This window comes from Schistocerca cancellata, chromosome 4, assembly GCF_023864275.1.
Source record: "Schistocerca cancellata isolate TAMUIC-IGC-003103 chromosome 4, iqSchCanc2.1, whole genome shotgun sequence".
Lineage (NCBI taxonomy): Eukaryota > Metazoa > Arthropoda > Insecta > Orthoptera > Acrididae > Schistocerca > Schistocerca cancellata.
Genome location: NC_064629.1, coordinates 76432385 through 76450424, shown reverse-complemented (window position 1 = coordinate 76450424; position 18040 = coordinate 76432385).

Here is an 18040-nt window from a genome sequence, read left to right as displayed (position 1 = left end):
AAAACAGAATTGTTATAGTAACTTAACCCTCAGTCCAGCATGTCTACTGTCTTCAAAACGTATGACTATACGTGGCAACGCTTGGTTGTCAAAATACACTCCTGGAAATGGAAAAAAGAACACATTGACACCGGTGTGTCAGACCCACCATACTTGCTCCGGACACTGCGAGAGGGCTGTACAAGCAATGATCACACGCACGGCACAGCGGACACACCAGGAACCGCGGTGTTGGCCGTCGAATGGCGCTAGCTGCGCAGCATTTGTGCACCGCCGCCGTCAGTGTCAGCCAGTTTGCCGTGGCATACGGAGCTCCATCGCAGTCTTTAACACTGGTAGCATGCCGCGACAGCGTGGACGTGAACCGTATGTGCAGTTGACGGACTTCGAGCGAGGGCGTATAGTGGGCATGCGGGAGGCCGGGTGGACGTACCGCCGAATTGCTCAACACGTGGGGCGTGAGGTCTCCACAGTACATCGATGTTGTCGCCAGTGGTCGGCGGAAGGTGCATGTGCCCGTCGACCTGGGACCGGACCGCAGCGACGCACGGATGCACGCCAAGACCGTAGGATCCCACGCAGTGCCGTAGGGGACCGCACCGCCACTTCCCAGCAAATTAGGGACACTGTTGCTCCTGGGGTATCGGCGAGGACCATTCGCAACCGTCTCCATGAAGCTGGGCTACGGTCCCGCACACCGTTAGGCCGTCTTCCGCTCACGCCCCAACATCGTGCAGCCCGCCTCCAGTGGTGTCGCGACAGGCGTGAATGGAGGGACGAATGGAGACGTGTCGTCTTCAGCGATGAGAGTCGCTTCTGCCTTGGTGCCAATGATGGTCGTATGCGTGTTTGGCGCCGTGCAGGTGAGCGCCACAATCAGGACTGCATACGACCGAGGCACACAGGGCCAACACCCGGCATCATGGTGTGGGGAGCGATCTCCTACACTGGCCGTACACCACTGGTGATCGTCGAGGGGACACTGAATAGTACACGGTACATCCAAACCGTCATCGAACCCATCGTTCTACCATTTCTAGACTGGCAAGGGAACTTGCTGTTCCAACAGGACAATGCACGTCCGCATGTATCCCGTGCCACCCAACGTGCTCTAGAATGTGTAAGTCAACTACCCTGGCCAGCAAGATCTCCGGATCTGTCCCCCATTGAGCATGTTTGGGACTGGATGAAGCGTCGTCTCACGCGGTCTGCACGTCCAGCACGAACGCTGGTCCAACTGAGGCGCCAGGTGGAAATGGCATGGCAAGCCGTTCCACAGGACTACATCCAGCATCTCTACGATCGTCTCCATGGGAGAATAGCAGCCTGCATTGCTGCGAAAGGTGCATATACACTGTACTAGTGCCGACATTGTGCATGCTCTGTTGCCTGTGTCTATGTGCCTGTGGTTCTGTCAGTGTGATCATGTGATGTATCTGACCCCAGGAATGTGTCAATAATGTTTCCCCTTCCTGGGCCAATGAATTCACGGTGTTCTTATTTCAGTTTCCAGGAGTGTATAAAAGACGGGTAAGAGGAACCGACAAATCATATGTAAAAGAATACCATGATCATAGGTGAAGTAAAAAAGGGATGGGGGGGGGGGTTCGCTATAAGGTCTTGGACTATTTAAAGTAAGTATATACAAAGGACGAACCAATAAAAGGCATTGCATCTACTGAACCGCTACAGTTGTACTCAATGGTTGTAGAAAATATTCTACATGGAGGAACAACAGGAATCCTCTACGAAAAAAAAAAAAAAAAAAATTGTTCCAAATTTGGCCAATAAGTGCAGATCTAGTGCACTACAGCATCTCGTCGACATCTCCGGTGGTCACGTGGAATGATTGTGTAATTGGTGGTTAGTAATAAATATATACATACCAACAGACTCAAATCTATAAAATCACCCTGGCCAATGCAAGATGCGCCTCTTGTATATGGTGTTTGTGAAGACGGGAAAGAGGTTTGGTAGAAGTTTTCTCTGATTAATTCTCATCTTATAACTGACCCTACAAACGTGTGAATGGATTTGGTCTTCCCGAAAAACTAAGCACCGCTATCGATTCCGTGCAGGGCATGGAAGGTGTGGTACCCATTTGTATGAAATTGGGTTCAAAGATGCCCCGGCGTGTAACTGTGGTGGTGCTGTGCAAACTGTGCAGCACCTGATTGAAGAATGTATACTACGACAATTTCCTGGCGGACTCAGCGAGCTGCATTTGCCGACACAAACAGCTGCAGAGTGGTTAAGAGACTGAGATATTCACTTATAATATTTCCTATGGATTTTTGTTTGCTTGTTTGTATTACGTATATTTTTGTGTATATTTAAACTTTTATGTATGACGTCCTTGCACAAGAGTGTAAAATGACTGTGTAAGCCGTACAAATAAATAAGATAATAAAATCAACATTATGCCTTCCTTACTTGCTTGACCTTTTCTACCCACGTCCAGTTCCTAAACCATTACTTATGGTAACATTTTTATACGTTTCCCTTGCATTCACAATGCCAGATTTTCACCTAATGGCCAAAATTGGAACCAACTTTTTTGCCGTAAATCGGTTCTGCATTAACACATTGGTATAGCTGCAGAGTTTCGGTGTCATACGATAATTACAGCCCATAACCACTCGGTAGTTTCCTCAAAATCTCGAAAGATACATTGTCAAGTCAGGAACATTATAATGACAATTCACAGGATACACTAGCCGCCCCTGAGTCGTAAACACCTTCCTATTTGTGCACCTGCGTTTACAATCCATTTCTTTCACAACTTCATTCTGCAACGGTAGTAGTAGTGTCTTTCCTACCTTTTTCCTTTGAGATGTTTTTTTATAGCGGGCCAAACGCATGGGACAAGGTGCTCCCGCTTGAACTTGGTCATTACACTTTGTGTGACCTTGGAGACGTGTGGACGTGGGGCAGAATCACTCCATCCGTCAACAGTTCAGACCGTTTGCACTTGGTGGATTTGCGTAGGCTACAGAATGTCTCACAGTACGCGTCACTGTCGATGATTTTTCCGTGCTCTAGGAATCGTCGAGTATCGGATCTCGGACGTCGAAAAAGGCGGGAAGCATTAACTTGCCTGCTGAGGGCACAGCTTTGAATGTTTTAGGGGAGGTTACGACGCATTCTTCCATTGCATAGATGTCTCACTACGTTAGCCCACAGCGGCATATGATATTTCTAACCGTCTGGTGGTTACGACATTTCGTACCTTTTCATTTGAAGATTCCTTATAGATAACGCCACAGGAATGTATATCTATACTCATGGGAATTAGATTCTATAGTAAGTCTAGCCTGGAACGCTAGCACAACGGTGAAGTGCTGTTGTGGCTGTAGTACGGAATTATTCATTTCAATGAATGACTGGTGGCCCCAGTGCAAACGATTTAGTTTCAACACTCCTCTGTGTTAGTGTATCATGCTAAAGTTGGCGCAGGAAACTAATGGCGAATTGAAGTCATCCAACCAGTCGCTCGGTAAAAATACTGACAACGAACCGGAAGATGAGAGAGAGATGGCCGACATAGAGAATTCGGTCTTCCTGAACTGTTTCGTGGCAAAAGATCTTAATGCGGTCCCTCTTTTCAATGATCCCATTAAAGCAGGTACTGAGGAAAGTGATAGCGGAATAGAAAAGCAATTACAATCGCTTAGTAATGGAAAGGCACTTTGACAGGATGCCATACCTGCTAGTTTGTACAAATATTATGCGAAGGAACGTGCTCCCGTTCTAGCAGTAGTTTATTCTTAGGTCGGTGGAACAGCGAAGGGTAACGAAGCGACTGGAAAAAAGCGCAGTCCATTTCCGTTTACAAGAAAGATCGAGAACAGATGCAGATGACTATAGGCCTGACGACAATCTGTTGTAGAAGCAGGCACTTCTTTTACTCTCACGTATTATGACACGTTTTGGAGAAGGAAAATCTCCTCAACAAAAATCGTCATAGGTTCCGCAAACAGCGAACTTGCGAAACTCAGATCGCTCTGTTACTCCGTGATATCCACAGCGCTCGACTTCGGAAAGTCATTTGATACAGTTTCGCATTGTCGTTTAGTGAGAAAAACGAGCTTGACAAGTATCGGATCATATCTGTGGCTGAATTCAGGACTTCCCTGCAGACAGAACTCGACACGCCGTTCTTGACGAACCAAAATCGACTGATATAAACATAATTTCAGGAGTACTCCAAAGAGTGTGATTGGACCATAACTGTTTATGGTTGATGCAAATGACCTAGTGGGTAACGTCGAGAGTTCCACGACACTGATAGCAGATGTCTATAGGGATGTAGCAACGCTGGAAGAGTGTAGCGAATTACAGGAACAGCTGTAGTGGATTGATGACTGATGCATAGACTGGCAGTTGTCAAATGTAGTACGCATAATGAGACGAAGAAATGCACTACTAAATGATTACATTATTTGCGACAAATATCTGGAAACATACTTAGGAGTAGACATCCATATCGACCTAAAGTGAAATTACCACATAACACAAATTGTAGAAAAGGTAAATGCCAGGCTGATAAACACCGATGAGCCAAAACATTACGACCACCGACCTACCGACATAAACCTGTCCAGGCGATAGCAGCGTCATCTGGCGAGGAACTCCAGGTAGCCAGACACACGGTCGATGAATGTAGTATCTATCAGTGAGCATGCTGTCCGTGCATAGAAAGGGGAAGGTGCGCAATCTGAGTTTGACCGAGGGCAGACTGCGATGGCCCTGAATCTCGGCACAAGAATTTCTGGAACTGCACGACTTGTCAGGTGTTAGAGGAGTGCTGTGGTGAGTGTCTTCTCAAAACGTGGCGAAACCAAGGTGAAACCACGTCCAGACGTCGTGAAGTTGGGCACCACTCCTCACCACAGATATCGGACGTCGTAGGCTGGGCAGACTGGTAAAGCGGGACAGGTGGCGCACAGTGCCGGAACTAACATCAGACTTTATTCTGGACAGAGTACAAATGTGTCTGAACACACAGTTGACCGAACACTCCTAAGATGGGCCTCCGCAGCCGACGACCAATGCATGGGCCAAAAAAATGTTATCACCGTGACATCAGCAACTACAGCTGAAATGGGCACGTGACCATCGGCACCGGTGCAGTGGCAGAGCGTTGCACGGTCTGATGTACCCCGATACCCGTTTTCTTCATACCGAGCGGAGGACGCGAATCCGCCGTCTTCCAGGGGAACAGTTCCTTGACACCTCTACTGCGGGACGGGGACAAGCTGCTGGCGGATCCATTATGATCTGGGGAACATTCATGTGGGCATGCATGGGTCCAGTGGAGATCGTGCAAGGAACTTAGATGGCCAAGGAGTATCGTACACTGGTCGCAGACCACGCACTTCAATTCATGACGATCATGTTTCCCGATGGCAGGGGCAAGCCACCACGCGTCGCCACTGTTATCCGTGCCGAAGCTGGACATGCCGGCTATTAGGTAGGTGGTTATAATTTTCTGGCTGAATAGTGTATATTACAAGAATGTTAATGAGAAGCAATTCATCCACGAAAGACGTTGCTAAAAAAACCCTTCTTCTACTGATTCGTGAGTATTGTTCAATCACGCAATCGACTCATGCACACAGAGAGTATACCCGAGTGCCTCTGAGAACTACATCACGGCTTTTGCCGAGATCAATTATTTTTATAAGGAAGGGATTCTTGATTTGTGATAATATACAGTCAAATGACCAACTGTATATTATCGTAAATGACGAATCCCTCCCTTAACACAAAAAAAACACATTGACCTCGAGATTCTTCTTGGTGTTGTAGTTCTCAGAGGCACTCGGGTATGCTGTGTGTGTGGGGCGCCTCATGGCATCTCTGCGAGCGCACTGCCCGGTTGCGTGAGCGCGCAACATGCAGACGCCTTTCCCGCGAGCCCGTACCAGGTTGCATTAATAGACGAGATTATCGCGAAGTAGGGAGAGGGAGTGTCACTGACGTGATACAGGATTTGGGGTGGAAACCATTAAAACAAAGGCGTTTCTCGTTGCGGCGGACACTTCTCACGATTTTTAAATCACCAACTTTCTCCTTCGAATGCGAAAATACACTCCTGGAAATTGAAATAAGAACACCGTGAATTCATTGTCCCAGGAAGGGGAAACTTTATTGACACATTCCTGGGGTCAGATACATCACATGATCACACTGACAGAACCACAGGCACATAGACACAGGCAACAGAGCATGCACAATGTCGGCACTAGTACAGTGTATATGCACCTTTCGCAGCAATGCAGGCTGCTATTCTCCCATGGAGACGATCGTAGAGATGCTGGATGTAGTCCTGTGGAACGGCTTGCCATGCCATTTCCACCTGGCGCCTCAGTTGGACCAGCGTTCGTGCTGGACGTGCAGACCGCGTGAGACGACGCTTCATCCAGTCCCAAACATGCTCAATGGGGGACAGATCCGGAGATCTTGCTGGCCAGGTTAGTTGACTTACACCTTCTAGAGCACGTTGGGTGGCACGGGATACATGCGGACGTGCATTGTCCTGTTGGAACAGCAAGTTCCCTTGCCGGTCTAGGAATGGTAGAACGATGGGTTCGATGACGGTTTGGATGTACCGTGCACTATTCAGTGTCCCCTCGACGATCACCAGTGGTGTACGGCCAGTGTAGGAGATCGCTCCCCACACCATGATGCCGGGTCGCCTGTGTGCCTCGGTCGTATGCAGTCCTGATTGTGGCGCTCACCTGCACGGCGCCAAATACGCATACGACCATCATTGGCACCAAGGCAGAAGCGACTCTCATTGCTGAAGACGACACGTCTCCATTCGTCCCTCCATTCACGCCTGTCGCGACACCACTGGAGGCGGGCTGCACGATGTTGGGGCGTGAGCGGAAGACGGCCTAACGGTGTGCGGGACCGTAGCCCAGCTTCATGGAGACGGTTGCGAATGGTCCTCGCCGATACCCCAGGAGCAACAGTGTCCCTAATTTGCTGGGAAGTGGCGGTGCGGTCCCCTACGGCACTGCGTAGGATCCTACGGTCTTGGCGTGCATCCGTGCGTCGCTGCGGTCCGGTCCCAGGTCGACGGGCACGTGCACCTTCCGCCGACCACTGGCGACAACATCGATGTACTGTGGAGACCTCACGCCCCACGTGTTGAGCAATTCGGCAGTACGTCCACCCGGCCTCCCGCATGCCCACTATACGCCGTCGCTCAAAGTCCGTCAACTGCACATACGGTTCACGTCCACGCTGTCGCGGCATGCTACCAGTGTTATAGACTGCGATGGAGCTCCGTATGCCACGGCAAACTGGCTGACACTGACGGCGGCGGTGCACAAATGCTGCGCAGCTAGCGCCATTCGACGGCCAACACCGCGGTTCCTGGTGTGTCCGCTGTGCCGTGCGTGTGATCATTGCTTGTACAGCCCTCTCGCAGTGTCCTGAGCAAGTATGGTGGGTCTGACACACCCGTGTCAATGTGTTCTTTTTTCCATTTCCAGGAGTGTATTTTGTTGATGCCGACGTACATAGTGAGAAAAGATCAGCATAATAAAGTAAGGGAAATCAGAGCTCGCGCGGAAAGATATAGGTTTTCGTTTTTTTCCGCACGCTGTTCGAGAGTGGAACAATAGAGAATTACTACGAATGCGGTTCGGTGAACACTCTGCCAGGCACTTGAGTGTGTCTTGCATAGTATCCGTGTAGATGTAGATGGAGATAGAGGAGCTGCAACGAAGAGGTGCACGTTTCGTCAAGGGATCGACTAGTCGGCGCGATATCGTTACGGACTTGGTCGACAAACTGTAGTGGAAGACGCTACAAGACAGGCGTCGTGCATCACGGAGAGGTTTACTATCGAAATTCAGAGGGTTTACGTTCCGGGAAGGTATTACTTCCTCCCACATACGTACTTGTCGCGAAATGTCCACAACGAGAAAATCGGATAAATTAGAGCTCATACGGAAGTTTACCGACGATCATTGTTCCCATGCGGCATTCGTGTCTGGAACAAGGAATGGAGGAGTTTTACTAAACGACACAACAGAAATGATTGGATATGGGTTCCGCCTTTTATGCAAAATACGGTTTCTTGTTGTTACTCAAACATGTTTCGGCACCTGTGCCATCATCACTGGGTTTTTAATTGAAAAACTGTAAAAAGTGAACATATTTTTCAATAAACAAAACCCACTGATGATGGCACAGAAGTGCCGATTCATGTTTGGGTGAAAAAAAAAGTTTTGCGTGAAAGGTGTAACCTATATGTAATAATTTTAACTGCAAACACGGAAAAAATACAAGACCTGTGTATCCAAAAGATGAGTGTATTCAACAGAGGAAAAACACATGTGGGTACCAATGGTGGGCTGGGTTGCTGATATTATCAACTGTAGACAATATGGCAAATAAAGTTTTAGAATTTACGTTCAGCTTTTCTTTAGCAAAACCTAGCATAGTACTCCGGTAAAATAACGCCTCTCTCTTGCTTGTCCGCTTACCAAAACTGCAGGCTACAATGTATGCGACGCTATATTTATTCAGCACATCAGCTCCTTCTATCTGTGAGTACTAGCAGCAGTAGTCTGGCAGTTGATGTCTCAAGAACATTAAGTGAAGCTTCTTCCATTCGATACCGTATTATCTATTAGTACTTCCCGCACTTCACGGTACTGCAACAAGTTGATTTTCAAGAGGGAGGTTGTTTCGGTCTGATACGTTATTAAAGGAAATAAACGACTGCTACTAATCTACAACCAGCGCACTGTCTAATCCAGTAGTAAATTGAAGCAGTTCCAATATTCCCAGATACGAGCAATAGAAAGACGGCTCCAGGAGACTTCGTTTCAGTCCTTTGCTTTACATTTTTAGATCTTTCCATACATAAGATAGAATACGGGGTCTAGTTGACACTATTAATGTTGTTATATTTGTTGATCAGGTAGCAAACAAGAGGTCTCATAGCAGATGATACCAGGCTGTTAATTAATTTGGAGCCGGCCGAAGTGGCCGCGCGGTTCTGGCGCTGCAGTCTGGAACCGCGAGACCACTACGGTCGCAGGTTCGAATCCTGCCTCGGGCATGGATGTGTGTGATGTCCTTAGGTTAGTTAGGTTTAACTAGTTCTAAGTTCTAGGGGACTAATGACCTCAGCAGTTGAGTCCCATAGTGCTCCGAGCCAATTAATTTGGCAGTGCAACGGGTCATGGTTAGAGTAAGAAGACTTTTCGCATCGCTCAGTTTCATTAAGGTGTTCTGCAGAGATGCAGACGGTTCATTTCAGACTCGAAGAAGCTCCAGCTGACACTGTCACCACTGACGAATAGCAAGAGTACATTGATGAGTCAAAACGTTATGACCATCTGCTTAAGGTGTGTCGCTGCACCTCTGGAACGCAATACGGCAGTGAAATCGGGTGATACAAATTTGACAAACCCTCGGTACGTTTCTGGACGTATGCGGCACCAGATGTCCGCGTGCCGATGGTGCAATTCATGTAAATTACTGGCTTGTGGTTGGTGGATGCGTAGCTATATCCCGATAACAAGTGTTCCATCGGGTTTACATGGTAATGCCACCGCCGTCGAGGAAGACAAAGCACGAAGCGATAGAGACAGTCTGTAATGACGTTCACGTAAGCTACATGTGTCTCGGTATCTTCGATTACTATCACAGGCCCAAGGGATTGTTCTTCAGTGCAAAACACTGTCCCTGCCCGGACCAGGGTGCATGTTCGGCTGGATGACTGTTTCTACGAACACGACCATCGACCTGGAGCAACAAGAAACCTAACTGATTCCAGCCTCTACGATCCTGCGGCCACTGCAGTCGTAACTGCTGACGTCGTCGGATCAGCTTGTGAACACGTTGGGGTCGTCTGCTGCAGTGCCTATTTCAGAAACATCCAACGGAAGGTGTGCTCTGAAATATTTGTGCTTGCAGAAGCACTCTACTCTGTCGGCATATCTATTACAGAACGCCCCCTATTCTGCTTTGTAGGACAGGCAAACCTCCGACGTCCCATATTCTGTGATGAGTCGTGGACGTCAAACACTTTTTAGGTCTGTCGAGCGGAGAATAACAGGAATTCTCTTCGCTGTTAGACTTGTATTTATACTTGTGAGGTACGATGCTCAGAAAAGAGTTAAAGAAACGACGTCTGTCTCAGATATTTGTAAGTGCTTCTGCAATCTACGATCGAGATCTGACGGTTCGTTATATCGTCACTATCAGGCTTCAACCACTATTTGAAAACTTTTTTCCTGATATTTTTTTATTTACAGCAGGAATAATTGTTCCCGAGAACAGTCCCTGTAGCTATGCCCTTAGCTCATTTAGATTTGCGCAGATAGTAACTGAAAATTTAGCTGGCCGGACGGCAGGCGTAGCAGGGCGAATGTGTCCAGCTACCAGGAGACACTAGTAGGCAAATTCCCTACGAATCGGTATGAAGAATTACACGAGACATCAAGTGTTATGAAAATTACTCTGAAAATTTAGAATTACGACGTCTGAATTACAGAACTACGCGAGAACCTTTATACGTTGGAGGGAACACCTTATTTGCAGATAATAGCTCATTTTACTATTTGCAGTTTTGCTATTTAAGATACGTGAAGTGAATGTAAGGAGCAAGGAGCGAGCGGTAGGTTCCCAGGCTGGCTGCCCCAGGCGGTTGGCCACAGCCATCTGGCGCTTTCAGAACCAGAGCGATAAGATGCCAGTGAGGATATCGCTCGTGACGTCAGCAAAGAGTTTACGCAGGGAAAGTACATTTATTCGAGTGCGATTCAAATAGTTGTTATTAGTAAATATTTGCTAAAAAAAGTTGCCTTTTGCCACTCAGACGTTAGGAGTAGTCTACGGATTATATATACATACTATCGTTCAGTAATTTTACCGTGCCACGAAACATTGACATTAATAAACAAATGAATAATTTTGGCATAACCGAAGATGAATGATCTTATACAAAGCCTACGTTCAAGGTACAGACTGTGCGCCGTAGTCGGCAGTCGTCGACAGGATGCCTTTCGATCTAGTCATGCGGTAGACCGTGCTCTCGTACCATTAATAGTTACCGTATAATTAGTCCGAACAAGTTCATTTTGTGGTGTTTCTTAAATAAGCGCACGATAATGGCAATCCATTTCAAAATTATTTGCACTATTATCTAGAATTAAATTTTTTTGTTTCTATCGTGTCAAGATCTTCACTTTAGCTACCTTTCAGTGCAATTAACGAATTTCTGTTTGACTTATCCTTATTTTCGAGATTTCCCACCAATTAATGGACAGCAGTGTAATTTGCATACTTTATCTGAATTTAATTTCCTTACGTTGCTATCTATTTTGATTATAAATCCACTGCGATCAGAGTTTGTCTTATCGACGTTGGTGTTATTACAGACGGAGCACAATCCCTTACAAAATAAGGGCTGGGTTGGGGTAGGGGGATGGGGGAGGGAGTCTGATAGCAAAGGCAGAAGATATTCGCCCGAGGATATTTCGGTAAACTAGAGACATACCATCGTACAAGGGTTCCACACAGCATTGTTGTGCAAAACGACGACTGGGTCCTGCAGAAACTGTCACCGCTACCTTCTCTAAGCTGTTCATTTTTATAACACAACCTGTGACTACCTTAGAGAAAGAAGCGACGAACCTTTCCGCAAAACCTTCTCCTCAGTTTCCAGGACAATGCTCGGATGCAAGTTGTGACTGATTTTTTCGCCCACAACACGCCCTAGACTTAAGGCCTTGTGACTTCAACTTGATTCCTAAATTGAAGGAGGCACTTCATGGCATTCGCTTCAGAATTGTACAGAGATTTGTCGGGCAACACAACTGGCATTGCTAATGGTATCCTACGACTTCCACATCGCTGGCAACGTGCTGTACACAATTCTGGTGACTACTCTGAGGGACAGTAAAACTTAGAAATATGTGTGTACTTTGTATAAGTTGCAAATAAATAGTTGCCGCTATTGCAGTTCCAACCCTAGTATATGCGCAGGGATTTGAACCCTTCTAGATGAGAAGTGGAAATACTTCTATTTTTCTATTTGGCTCTGAGCACTATGGGACTTAACATCGATGGTCATCAGTCCCCTAGAACTTAGAACTACTTAAACCTAACTAACCTAAGGACAGCACACAACACCCAGCCATCACGAGGCAGAGAAAATCCCTGACCCCGCCGGGAATCGAACCCGGGAACCCGGGCGTGGGAAGCGATAACGCTACCGCACGACCACGAGATGCGGGCTATTTTTCTATTTGAAATACATAGGTCGTCCATAGGTAAGTCCACGATCTGAGGCTGTATGAGCGTGAAATTCTCATTTGCTCTTCTAGGTAAACTTCTACGGTAGCTAAATTAGCATTTTCCCCCTCTAAACGATTATCGTTGCCGCAATGAGAGCGTCGACGGATCTGTATCTCACTTGAGTAGTCGTGTGGTGCAAGCGGCCTTGATAAGCGCTTTGGCTTCGCATGGTGTTTTGATCTGCCTTGTTCCTGTCAGGATAGATGCATTCTCTCTCTCTCTCTCTCTTTCTCTACAGAACTTTGATCTATCCAGTATGTGCGCCAGACGGAGTTGCGCAAGAAGTTTGGAACGTAAAGAGTCAACTCCCAGATCTATGAAAAGAAACGACAAAAGAACCCAGGATATAACAAAGTAGAGTGGCGAAACGTAGGACTCGCAATGCAGACAGCTTGGATTCAAAAACTCTTTGCATTCTTATATAGTTTCAGCATCTTACTTGAACAATTCTCCCAAGTTGTTGAATGTTTCTCTCAGCGGAACCGTGGTCGAATCACGGAATCATCCTTATTTACCAGAGTGTGCTAACTTTAGAGGCCTTTCTGTTGAGAGTGCGTCAAAGAAAGCAGTATCAAAAAGTCAATGACTGAAAGAACAGACCGCGTAGCAGTCTTATGATTTTACAAGGATACTCTGGCCTACTCACGCTACTTCATTTTAAAATGTTAACAAATCCAGAGACGTATGAGGACGCGACTACTGGCAATGATTATTGAAGTTGAAACGCCAGATAAAAACTGTGATGATTATTGAAGTTGAAACGCCAGATAAAAACTGTGGTGTGATAGGAAATACGCTGCGAATGAAAAGAAGCTTGAGACACAGCTGTTTGCGTAGACATCTTTTCTCTTTTTTTGCCTTCTTTTTGCTCATGTTATTGATGCACGAAAGTTGTCGAGATAAATGTCAAATGGCCGACACATCAGCAAACCAAGATGCCACATTCGAGACCGAGAAGGTGGTTGTTTCATTTAAAGGGGGGGGGGGGAGGACTGTGAGGTCATCGGTCCCTTGTTCCCAGTAGAACAATTACCCAAGGGAAAGAAGAAAACAAAGAAGACGTACGGCACAATAACAAGAGAAAGGAAGAACGACAGAAGGAAAACCAACACTACAATGGACAAAACAGGACAAGGAAACCACAAAGAGATGGAAGACACACGGAGAGGAGATTAAAAACAAGAAAGCAGATTACCATAGCTGACTGACCATGAGAATAGAAAAGGAAAAGCCAGTCACTCTGGAACACATTAAAACCTCCACCCTAAAAGCCCTTGGGTGAAGGACACAGAAGGACAAAGCACACACGCTAAAACTCAGATCAAATGATGAAACCCACCCTCACCTATAAAACTAAAGCTGCTGTTGACGCATTGTCGCCGAACACCGAAGATAGGGTGCTGAGAAAGTTAAAAGTCCGCCACAGAGCGACTTAAAGTGGGCAGTCCAGCAAGAAGTGGACGACTGTCATTTGGGAGCCACAGTGACACTGAGGTGGGTTCTCGTGATGGAGAAGGTAACCATGTGTGAGCCATGTATGGACAACTGATTTCCTGCCAGAAGGCTGCAGGCAAGACTTCCACACATTCTCAGCCTCCTTAATGACACACAGTATGTTGTGCATACTGTTATGCCACTCCATCTCCCAAAGCCGAAAACCTTGCAGAACATAGGTCAGTTTCATAGATGCCCATCTCCAGGAGCAGTTTCTTCGTAACCTGTTTGGACAGCCTGTCAGCAAGTTCGTTGCCTGGGATTCCGACGTGTCCTGGGGTCCACAGAAACACCACTGAACGACTGGACTGTTCCAGGGCAGAGATGGACTCCCGGATGTTCGCTACCAAAGGATGGCGAGGGTAGCACTGGTCGATAGCTTGTAAGCTGCTCAGGGAATCAGACCAGAGAAGGAACGACACACCAGAACAGGCACGGATGTTCTGAAGTGCATGAGATATGGCCACAAGCTCTGCAGTGAATACAGTGCAGACAGCGGATAGGGTTCACTGTGGCGTGTAGTGAATGAGAGGACTTTCCTTTCCATCCGCCGTTTGAGGTTGCAAAAGGCTGGGGGTAGTTCTCCGATGCAGGTGCTCCAGCAAAATGCTCGGAAATCACATTTGCGTCGGTAGGTAATAAGCCATTGATTTTAACGCCAGGGACATCTGTTGGGGTCTGGTACCGAATAAAGGCGATCTTCGTTCAGACTTGGGAAGGTGACGTATGGCACCCAATGGTCGACACATACCTCTGCCAACACTCCTGTCTCCGTCGTTTTATAAGCAGGCGAACGCGGGCACGGAACCGCTTGAAGGCTATTAGGTGCTCTAGGGAAGGGTGCCGCTTATGTCACTGTGGAGTTCGCCGACGCTCTTTAATTGCCACAGCGACTTCCGGCGACCACCAAGGGACTGTATTTCGCTGGGGGCACACTACAGAACGAGGTATCTTGTTTTCAGCCACAGAAATTACCGTTGTAGTGACCTGTTCAAACACAACATCGATGGAACCACGTGAGGGAGATACAACGGTGACAGCAGTCTGCCGTGTTTAAAGCCCATCTGGGTAGGCGTCCATGGTCATGACGCTGGGGGAGTGACAGGAAGATTGGGGAAGTGGTCACTACCACACTGGTCGTCATGTGCTCTCCAGTGGATAGATGGGAGAAGTCCTGAGCTGCAAACTGATAAATCAATGGCCGAGTAACTACCACGAGTCACAATGAAATGTATGGTGGCCCAGTATTTAAGAGGCAGAGGTCGAGTTGTGACAGTAAATTTTCAGCATCTCTGCCACGACCAGTAAGCATGGTGCTACCCCACAAGGGGTTATGGGCGTTAAAATCTCCCAAAAGTAGGAAACGTTTATGGAGTTGATCAATCAGTGCAGCCAATACATTCAGGAGTACCGCATCATCTGGAGGGAAATGTACGTTGAAGACAGTTATTTCCTGCATCGTACGTATCCTGACAGCCACAGTTTCAAGAGGAATTTGAAGGGGCACAGGTCCACCACATACCGAGTTCAGGACATCAACGCAAACTCCACCTGACAGACTATTATACTCTCTATGGTTCTTGTAATATGCCCTGTAGCCGCGAAGGGCGAAGGTCCGCATTGTCGGGAACCAGGTTTCCTGGAGGGCAGTGCAGAAAGCAGGTGTAAAGCTTAACAGTTGCCGTAACTCAGCCAGGTGGTAGATAAACCAGCTGCAATTCCACTGGAGAATGACGTAATCGTGAGGCTGGGAAGGCACACTCAATGATGTAGGCGGGTGTCACTGCAATTCCCTTGGTCTTGGGGGTCTTCTTTCCGGATTTCTCTCGCTGATCCTTTGATTTCTCTGGCTGGGAGGGCTTCACTGATTCAGTCTTTGAGGCTGAGGGTGACCATGAAGCTCTACAACCAGCTGCTTTTGGGCACTTCAGTCACTGGCAGGTGTCATCCTTCCCACCAGCAGAAACCTAGGAAGGGAGTCACCCAATGGAGCCTGTCCTAGCAAGAGAAGTTGAAGGAGACTTACTCTTCTCAGGCTGAGAAGTGGGGACTGGTGTCCCCGATGGTTGGGGGGACAGTGCTCCCAAGGTAGATGGTGCAGGAACAACAGGGAGGGAAGTGCCCCCCCCCCACACCATCAAAGGGGCAGGTGTAGTCTTCTGGCTCTTAGAGCCGACTGGAACTCGCGGAACTGATGGGGCTACAACTGTTCTCGTAGTGGCAGCATAAGAGGAAGTCATAGCCACAGGATTTTTTTTTTTTGGTTGGGTTTAAGGGCGCTCAACTGCTGAGGTCATTAGCGCCCAGTCACTGTTGTTAGAGCACATGGAATCTGGTAAAACTCAAGGGGATGGAGGGGACACCAGAAGGACCTGACAAGGATGCAGATAAAATAAGTAAAAAGATTAAATGTCTTTGGACAAGCCAGTTAAAGTTATAAAACGCAGAATACGAGCAGCTGCTCGAGCGTCATCAGCTAAAACATCCGGTAAAGTAGATGGCAGGGACAGGACAACACGAAATTGACTAAAACGGGGACACGACAATAAAACATGGCGCACTGTTAATGCCTGACCACAAGGGCACTGCGGGGCTGGGTCACCGGAGAGCAGGTAGCGGTGGCTAAACCGGCAATGCCCAATCCGCAACCTGGTCAGAAGGACCTCCTCGCACCGAGATGGTCGGGAGGAGGTTGTCCAAGCAATTGGGGACGGTTTGACTGCCCAGAGCTTGTTTCCTTGGAGGGATGACCAAGTATCCCACCACAACGACACAAGCCTCTTACATACATCCCCACGAAGGTCAGATGACGGGACACAATGGGAGGCTGGCCGAGGCAGGAGGACTGCAGCCTTGGCTGCAGCATCCGCAGCCTCATTCCCAGGCACTCCTACATGTCCAGGAACCCACAGAAAGCTGACAGAACCACCATTATCAGCGAAAGAATGGAGGGACTGCTGTATCCGTTGAATCAAGGGATGGACCGGATAGGGAGCTCCAAGGCTCTGAGAACACTGAGTGAGTCAGAGCAGAGTACATATGATGAATGGCGGTGGCGGCGGGCATACTGAACGGCCTGATGGAGAGCAAAAAGCTCGGCCGTAAAGCTGGAACATTGGTCGAGGAGCCGGTATTTAAATGTGGCGGCCCCGACGACAAAGGCACAGCCGACACCATCGTCAGTTTTGGAGCCATCGGTGTAAATAAAGGCGTGACCGGCAAGTCGAGCACGAAGTTCGACAAACCGTGAGCAATACACTGCAGCCAGAGTACCCTCCTTCGGGAGTGAGCTGAGGTCGAGATAAATATGAACCAGAGCCTGGAGCCAAGGTGGTGTCGGGCTCTCACCCTCTCTGAAGGTGGTAGGGAGGGCAAAATCCAATTGTCGAAGCAGGCGACGGAAGCGGACTCCGGGGGGGGCAGCAGGGCAGACACATACAACTCGTACTGACGGTCGAGAGAATCGGCGAAGAAGGACTTGTAAGAGGGGTGGTCGGGCATAGACGACAGCCGGCAGGCATACCGACACAGCAGTACGTCGCGCCGGTAGGTCAATGGTAACTCGGCAGCTTCAGCATAAAGACTCTCGACAGGACTAGTGTAGAAGGCTCCGGTCGCAAGACGTATCCCCCGATGGTGGATGGAGTTGAGCCGGCGTAAGAGGGACAGCCGAGCGGACGAGTAGACGAAGCTCCCATAATCCAGCTTCGATCGGACTATGGACCGATACAAGCGAAGCAGGACAGTGCGATCCGCTCCCCAAGATGAACCGCTAAGAACTCTGAGGACATTAAGGGAACATGTACAACGGGCCGCCAAATAGGAGACATGTGGAGACCAACACAGTTTCCTGTCCAACGTGAGCCCTAGAAACTTAGTTGTGTCCACGAATGGGAGAACAACGGGACCGAGATGTAAGAATGGCGGAAGGAACGCTTTATATCGCCAAAAGTTGATACAAACCGTCTTTTCTTCAGAGAACCGGAAGCCATTCGCCACGCTCCATGAGTAGAGGCTGTCTAGACAATGCTGAAGGCAGCGCTCCAGGAGGCATGTTCTCTGGGCACTGCAGTAGATCGCGAAGTCATCGACAAAGAGAGAGCCTGAGACATGAGGTGGAATGCAATCCATAATTGGATTGATCGCGATGGCAAAAAGGGCTATGCTCAAGACGGAGCCCTGAGGCACTCCGTTCTCCTGGAGGAAGACGTCTGAC